Source organism: Chelmon rostratus, chromosome 4 (genome assembly GCF_017976325.1).
Source record: "Chelmon rostratus isolate fCheRos1 chromosome 4, fCheRos1.pri, whole genome shotgun sequence".
NCBI lineage: Eukaryota > Metazoa > Chordata > Actinopteri > Chaetodontiformes > Chaetodontidae > Chelmon > Chelmon rostratus.
In genome coordinates, this window is record NC_055661.1 from 14863024 (window position 1) to 14871802 (window position 8779).

An 8779-nucleotide genomic window follows, 5' to 3' on the forward strand; every position below is an offset into this window, starting at 1 on the left:
GCGTGCGCCTTTGAATTTTTCCTCAAGCACGCAACGCTGCTCCCACATATGCGCTGTGACTCGAAATATCTCCCTTTTTTTTGTGCCACAGTGAACTCAGATGTATCAGAATAACTGTAAAATGCAAAATCTACAACGTATGACACGTGTCTCTCCCGCTGAGCCTGAAGAATTGCACATGACTCGACGTTTTTCCCTCAGCCTCCTCGGGACAGCAGCTGTGTGGCGTTTTCCACATGAAAGAGAGAAATGCGTACCAAGAAGTTTAGACAGCTACAGCAAAGCGCTGCATGTTGCACCAGGCTAGATTTGATCGTTTCAGAAGAAAACACACCCATCTGGCCCTCCAAGAGCATCTCAAACAAATCATTTGCATATGAAGTCTGACCCTTGTTTTTGTTGCCGTTTTTTTTAATCTTTTTCTTTTTTTAATAGTTCAAATTTAGCCAGCCGGAGATTGTCTGATCCGCTTGTTTTTTGCATTGATGTGTAAAATTGCTCTCTGTGACTCCGACTGTGTCTCTCTCTGGACCCCTTTTCTCACATTATCTGCATGCTTTAATGGTCTGTAACTTGTCAAGAGGGCCTATCTGTCTCCTCGCCCACTCATCTGACAGCCTCACCGGTGTCTCCCTCCTTTCCTGCCTCAGAATGTGATCGATAGCCCCCGAGCCCCCCACCGCCCCTCTGTCTTCACAGGTGGATGTCATTAACAGCTGAAAAATCCTCTGCCTTCTTTATAAACCGAGTAGCTCAAAACTGCTTCAGGAACATACACGTTCACGTGTGCGCAAACATAAATTGCACAGATGCAGCTATGCACGCACATACACAAAATACTGAGCAGGAATCTGGTTTTAAAAGAAGAAAGAAATGCACAAACATGCCTGGCGCTGTCCAGAGGTAACAAAAGCCACCTACCAACACCTCTAAAGCTCTTACATCAGGACATCATATCTTGCTCATTTCAAAAAGCAAAGTGTAAAAACAACACATTATCAAGGGTGATGTATCGGACTATTTCTTGGCCAAGCGCAGAAACTTCCTGGAGTCTTGTTTCCACTGTGAGATTTTAAGGAAGCCAAATGGTAGGTGTTGGATTTTGTTTCTTTCAGGCAGATCCAGGCTAGTTGTCCCTCCCTGCTCCCCCTCGCCCTGAGTCTTTATGCTAAGCTAAGATAACCTGCTGTTGGCTCTTGCTACATATTCACGGTACAGATACAAGTGTGGTGTCAATTTTCTCATCTAACTCTTGTCAAGAAATCAAACTGTACAAGCGAATTGCTGCTACTGAACATGTATATATGTAAGTTAACCAGCCACAGATTACGTCAGCAAAAAAAAGGGGGGGCGGGAAAGGTAGTATGTAGTTTATGTTCAGCCAGTAAGCCAGTAAAGACGTGTTTCTGTTTCCAGAGCAGCTCAAACTCATTTTTTTTTATGTAACTAAAACTCCAATCTGTATCCTTCCATGGCAGCGCCATGCCAGGAAGGATGCTCCTGTGAGCTTCAGACTGGGATCACATAACCCAGACATCGTGCCCTACTTTTGTCCAGGTGCTGTGCACAGACCCCACTGCTTGTCAGAAGAAGCTGCACTCCAGTATCCATAAGCTTGCTCTGATGAGGACTTACTGCATTATTCATTGGCTTTGTACAATTGATTGGGAAACGTGAGTGCCATTCTTCTGCAAAGTGTTAGATTATGTGTCATGTGTTGCTTATGCATGCAGGTTATGACCACTTATGACTAAATTGATAATGATTGGTGATACACTTTCAAGCAACATGCCATATACATTTACAAATTCTCTTCTTTTCAGGTCATGACCAGCATAACAATATGCTTGTAAAGTATCAGTTCCAGTTAAAAATAATCTGTAAAGTATGGTGAAATTTCCACTGAACATCCCGCGGGAACAATGGAACTTCCGAGGTGATATTATCAGCTCCAGGCATAAACCAGGACTTGGTACGACTATCGTGGTTTTCACAGCAGGCTCACAAAGAGACCAAACCCAGGCTGGAGAGTGGATCACGTCCAAGCTGCTGTGTTTTGTGAATCCAGCTGTGCCTAAAAAGAGAGGAAGGTCAAACCTCGTCGGAACAAGCACCATATTCAGGAGTGGCATGGGTCTTGTGCTAGATCCTTGCTGATATGCAGCGATAACAGGTTCTCTTTATCACACACACACACATGCACAGACATGCAGTCGCCCGTGTACACACATGTAGTCCCTCGCCGCCCGCGCACACACACACACACACACACACACACACACACACGCTATCTTTCTGTCTCTTGTGCAGACATTGCGCACACGCACGCGGTCAGCCGCGTGCGATCCCGTGACAGAACAAACATTGCCCGGCAGACTACCTGAGAGGACAGAGGAGATATTTGCCGCCCCGAGCGAAAGCCATATTATTTTAACGGCCTCTCGTGTTTGGCCAAACGCTAAGGTTGCAGTAGAAAAACGAAGGCTGCCGCACCAGAGATAAGACAGCAGGAGAAGATCACAAGGGGAGCTCAACGTGCGTTTGTATAACCTGTGTATGGACAACCGTCGCCGATGTCGGGGAGATTAAGGTGTATAAATATTGCGGTAAGTTTTTGGAGTGGCTGTGTTACGCCTTGCTACTTCATCACACTGCATGAGAAAACACAGCAGCTTCCAAAGAAATGCTGCATAATGCATAATTGAATTACTCTAGGGCTGTAGCAACTTTGTTCCTTTGCTCAGAGCCTAAAACTCCCATCTGTATCCGAGATACTTCCCTTTGATCCCGATTAATTGATCCCTGTTTAAACATGGAGTCAAACAGAGCACTGCGGCCGGTTCCTACTTGTTTAAGTTTAAACACAAATTTAGACCGCGGAATGAGATATGGCTGTGACTCCCTGACATGAGGGGAGGTGAGGATGTCAGCGTTGTCTGGAGTTATCTGGAGCTGCAGGACTCCTCCCCACGCTCTCTTGTGTCCAACTGCGAGAGCCATATATCAGACAGGGAGGGAAGGGAGGGACGGCGTAGGGAGGAGAGTCGGGGGGTGTCTGCCAAGGCCCAGGTTCACCGCCTCTTCTGTTTGACTTGGCCCACCGACGAGAACATCATCATCGTCAAAGAAAAAAAAAACAGCAGAATGTTTTTACTGGCCGTTATCACTATCTCTCCTGCTCCTCACAACAAAGCTGTCGGAAAATCATGTTGAAAATATGCTGTTTCGGGGGTCAGACATGTGCTGTTTCGCATCACGGACATAATGCTGTAAAAATGTCATATTCCGACTCAGGAATTTCCAAACGTAAGCTCATTCTGCAAAAATCACCCAACTCCCTCGCTTCCTACATCGTAGATCTAACAAAACACTTGTCATCACAATATCCATTAGTGTCCGAATCACTGCACCTCTTGTGATGTATCACTTGATCTTTTGCACTTTTAAATTTTGGCCACTCTACCTCTTTGTTCCAGCGTTCACTTCTAATCACACAACCCCGGTGGAAATCAGAAGAAAATAGGCTACTAAGCACAATACATTCGGATGTTTCAGCTAAATTAGGGGAAGTCCTCATTAGCCAACAGACCTTATTGATTGACAGTGAACCCTGAACCCGCCTACGAGACGCTCCATTCAAATCAAGCAATTATTTCCTGCCGAGGAGGCCGCCCCTGTGGTGTGTATGCTGCAGTTGGTGGGGTCCGCGTTTGAGGTTGCTCATTTAGAGAACAGTGACCCCTGTCGAGTTTTACTTTCCCAGTTGGAAAGTAAATCTAGGTGGTGTCTTTCAGGATGCTAATTTATGTGTCCCCGCTGGCAGCTTAAGCCCTGCTCCCTTTTGAATTGGCAACACCACCAGCTGGTGCGTCCTCACTCTTGCTGAAAGCAACATTGTCTGTGGAGCGCTGAAAAAGTGTTTTGCGTTTAAAAACCTGTCCCTGATCCTGACAGAAGTGTGGGCAGAATGGGTCCAGCTTAAGCGCCTTCCTAATGTGCCTTTAGAAATATAAAGACAGTATCTGTCACATGCAGTGTTACACTAGAGGGTTTGCTTAACAAGGCCTTCACGGCCACGGTCGCTTATCACCGGGTCATCCAGCTGTACTCCAGGAAGGAAAACTGAGTTCAGCTTGGTCATACAGTGCATACACTTCTTTCTTTGAGCTTACTTTGTGATTATGTTCCACTTTTCCTTCACTGGAAAACAGGTCGGTGTGTTACCGGTTGCGCAACCCACCTCTGCTTATCTGATTGTGGGGAAATACACCCTTAATGTGTCCGGTAAGAGATGCCTGTTAGAGAGACAGGCATCTCTTTTCGGTGCATTAAAGCACTGCTGGCCTGCTACCTGCAACCACAATCAACCAGTTTCAGACTGATCTGAGTCAGTGTGACATTGGGACAAATATCAGTGCACTCCAGTCATTAGCCAGAGCCATCTTATTATCAGATGTCTTTAATCACACAGTGTGACGATGCGGTCTCTTTGGCTGACACAGCACACTTCCGCTGACAGGCTCTAGTAAATACAGTATGTGCCTGCTGGTGTTTACATCCTGTTCTGTAACTGTCGAAATGCTGGTCACACATTTCAACAGCCACAGAATTCAGTGCCTTATTTACATTGTTTGCTAATGTTAGAGAAAGCGCTACTGGCTGCTTGTTAGCTGGAGACTACTATGTGTGTGTCTGCATTTCCTTTGCTTTCTGTTTGTTTGAAAAAAGAAAAGATCTTAAAATCAAATTATATAATATCTTGGCCCATGACCTTGGTTCAAGGAGGAGTCAAAGAGTATGTTTTCCTGTAGCATACAGCATAGAGAAATACATTGATGATATATTTCAAACCTATTTGCTGTTTATCTGCTTAAAATATACCAAACAACAATCTATAAATCAGCATTAGAAGCCACCCTGAACTACATCTGTGCATCAATCTCACTCCAAGTTTATTAACACTATTACCAGGTCAGGTGCTGCGTGATCCCTACTGCAGTCTTCACATAAACGTATGATGTGAGCATCTGTGGGAATAAAAAACGAGTGCCTGATGACAGGTGGTTGTAGAATGTGAGAGTGTCAGAGAGGATTATGCTGATGACTACATCGCCAGACAGCCTGCATGCGCTTTCCTGTAATTCCTTCCTTTCAATGAGCTGTAGGTGCAACCCAGACCGACCGCCTCCTTTCTTATGAGAAGCACAGATAGAGATCTTGCGCAGCGTCTCTTGGATTAAGTAACTTCTCCAAGGAACAATTCACTTGTTTTGCTTGGCGACAGTGATTTTGGAATGCCGCCACAGGGCCAATTTAAATACCGAGCAGATTCATTACTCATATAAGACCTAAATAATTACACGGTCAGGTAGAGGAATATGGTCCAAAGCTCCCTGGGGCCTTGTACACAAAGGGTTTAAAATAGAAACATAAACGAACTCAAAAAACCTGTTTAATCTGGCCACAACAGTTAGCTCACCACCTCAAATCTAAAGGCGTATATTAAAGTGAGTAAAGCACAAGAAACGGAGATTCAGATTTCTCAGGTATGTGCATGCTGAAGACTCGAGTGTATTTACACCGTGAACGCAGCTATTACTCTCAATTTTAAGAGTAATTATGCTCACTAACTCACTAAAGAAAATACCCCAGCATGTGAGGGCAGGATTTTTCCACCCTGAGTCATGGCTGCGAGAAGCACCAATTGGTTGCTGGGGGAATGAAAACAGGGTGGAAATACATTTAGGACACTCAAGTCAAAGCATTTTAACGTCCCGTACCTGAGCTGACCTGAGAGCCTTAAAGAAAAGCTTAAAAGAGAGGTAACAAAAGGCTATTCAGTTTTCTAATGACAGCCAAAAAAAGAAAAGAAAAAGAAAATCACTGCCGTACAACAAGGGCTCGATTGTACAGGAGGCCAGTCACTTTTTAACCTCTTCTATCTTTGGCTTGTTGATGGAGACAGAGATGTGCTGCAAAAGAAGACACTGAGTGAATGATGATAATCGGCTTCTATTCAATACCAGTGAAATGCATTCATATAGAAAAGCACGTCATATGGCTGCTCTTGAATGAGGGATTATCTGATGTGCCACGTGAGTGCAGGGGTTGGACAGAAAAGCCGAAATCTGTATGCCGGTGAGAGGAAACGAAATGTTGTAACTACAGCAACGGCGCTGAAGCGTCCGTTGACTTTCTGCAGATGGTGTCTCATGTTGTGTTTTGTAAATAGCGACAGTATCTAGCTAGCTGAAGGGAGATGTGATCAATCAGCCAGATAACATCTTTGATGTATTGTCATTTGCTGAAGGGATGTTATTACACACCAGATTATTGTGAGACTATGCAACTTTTTCAATCTGTAAGCACACCGAGGTAAGTCAGTCTATAGGTGATGGTTTCTGCAGACAGAGCTGCAGAACTGACAGAAAGATAAATCTTAGCATTTAGCAACGCTCAATAATGCAAATAAATACATATATTAACGAAAGGATTGTATGGATTTTAGCTTTAAGAACATGCAGAGCAAAACAGCCGATTTTGCTTATCTGCACAAGACATATCAAGCCCTCAGAATTTACTGCCCCCGAAATAAAACTGGGCTGAAAATACCATGGAAGTGAATACGGCAATGATCACAAGACACAGTTAAAGGGCAGATACAAAGGTTGATTCAGCGCAATGTGATCAAACCGACATTTGGAGATAACAACGCTGAGGGAGCAAGAGAGAGCATCAAACACTGAGGCATTGTTAAGATGCTTTTGCACAAGTGGGGAACGATTTAAGCACAGAGACATCTGCATGTCTAAGCAGGTTTGATTTTATCTATCGTTCGCTGTGCACCACAATGTGTCTTCACAGTCTGAAACACTCTGAGGACAATCGAGGCGGTGAGGAGAGTGGTCAGATTAAGCATTTTTCTCAGCGCTCTCATGTTTTTAGTCATTTTACAGACTTAATGTGCATAAACACATTGTTCTGAGGAAATTCATAGCTGTGATTAAAAGCACAACAGCACTTTTCACATCCTTCACAAACACAAATATGTCCAGTCATTTATACTCTATATGCAAACTACCCACATTTCGCTATGCGTTACAGCACAGGAGGTACCGGAGATGGACTTCACCCAGAATATCCTCACCTTGAACCTCAGAGCTCCTGATGTTCGTGGATATATGCCATGAGAGGACGGTAGAGTAAAGGCAGTAGGAAGTTCGGCCGCGGCAGTATCAGATGAAACAAGAACACAGCACTTTGTGCACATGCCAGGGGGCTGGAACAGCAAAGACAACACGCAGAGAGAAGGTAAACACAACAACAAAGGACACCTCACCACAAAAACTCACTGTGACTCAACTCATGGCCAAGGTACAGAAACTACAACGGGCCATTATCAGTTTTTGTGTGAGCACAGGACCTGGCAATGAGCAGCTGATGCAAATCTTTTATGAACAAAATGCAATGTGATTTCCCAAAGAACTTACCTGAGCTCAACTGCTGTCAAAATAATATCATAAATCCTAAAGTCAAATAATGTAAGAATAGAATATTGTTGAAGGACATGAGAGGACTCATTACGTCGGGTGCTTCAATATCAGTGTGTTCACCTCAGAGTGAAAAATCTCCCTTGTACCAGCAATGCTCTGTCCAGTTCCTCATTACTTTGTATCATTATGTTACGTCACTCTTTGGTATTAAAGTTATTTTCTTTCAAATATTCACCCTCTTCTATGACGCACATTTCTTTCAACAACAACAGAAATATAAATCAGCTTGTAGGTAATGCATGAAGGACATAAAAATACTCATATTAAGCCACAATTAGGAGATACTAAATCAGGTCAACACATTGTGTCGGTCTACTACTGTTGGTTCAGACAGCTATATTTCAATTCTTCCCCAAGGACGAATCCCCTTACTTTTCTTTTAACGCCACCAACAGATCAAACTCTTCTTTTATTTGTTAAATATCTCTTTATGAGTTGATGGATTGCCACGTAATTCTGTACATTCGAGGTTCCCAGACAGCAGAGCGTACTGACTGTCATGATCCCGGCTTGTCCTCTCGTGCCACCGTGAGGTCGACGTTCTTGGCTTGTAGTGACTTGCCGTAGCAGCTATTGGATGGATTGCCTTGACATTTGAGAGTGAATCCTACTGACTTCGGTGATCCTCTGACTTCCTCCAGTGCCACCAAACCTTCTATCTATCCAGTGAAATATGTTTACCTCTGGGTGGAACCTCTTTTTTTTTTCTTGCAGTATTTGTAATACTGTTCAGGACCTTCATTGACTTTGTATTTTCCCATGAGCCCAGAGAAAATCAATGTGTGCTCAGCAATGAATATGCTACATTCTTCATCAACAGTACCCAAACTAAATCGGCCATTATTTGACTGCTACCACACAGGTACTGAAACCCAAACAGTTTTTCCAAGTTTCCTATCCTATCCACAATCTAGCCTTAGTCTGCCTTGATTTACATTTTGAAACAGTTTGTCTTATCACAGCAGAAAAGCTACAGTGCATACCTGCACGTTTCCTGGTTCCAGATCCCTATCAACCGACAGTTTTATCATGCCTTGCCCTCCTCTTCTCTTCCCAGATGCATTTCTTCCCTGACCCGCATCAGTCTGTAAATCTCTCATCACCTTGCCGTACAGTAGCCACGTGAAAGAACAAGGGAGGGTGGGGGTGAGGGGCGGCGGAAGGATGGATGGAGCAAGAGCTCAGAGGTCTACCAGAGTGATGACGGCTGTCCACACCTATCTAGG

At 44.0% G+C, this 8779-nt stretch overlaps 1 long non-coding RNA gene across 1 annotated transcript; it reads left to right on the forward strand.

Annotated features, from left to right (window-relative positions):
- The first annotated feature begins 2400 nt into the window (after positions 1–2400).
- Positions 2401–7727, forward strand: LOC121605903. Its single transcript, XR_006006808.1, has 2 exons — positions 2401–2606; positions 7105–7727. It is a non-coding gene; the product is annotated as an uncharacterized LOC121605903 (long non-coding RNA).
- Positions 7728–8779: the final 1052 nt, after the last annotated feature.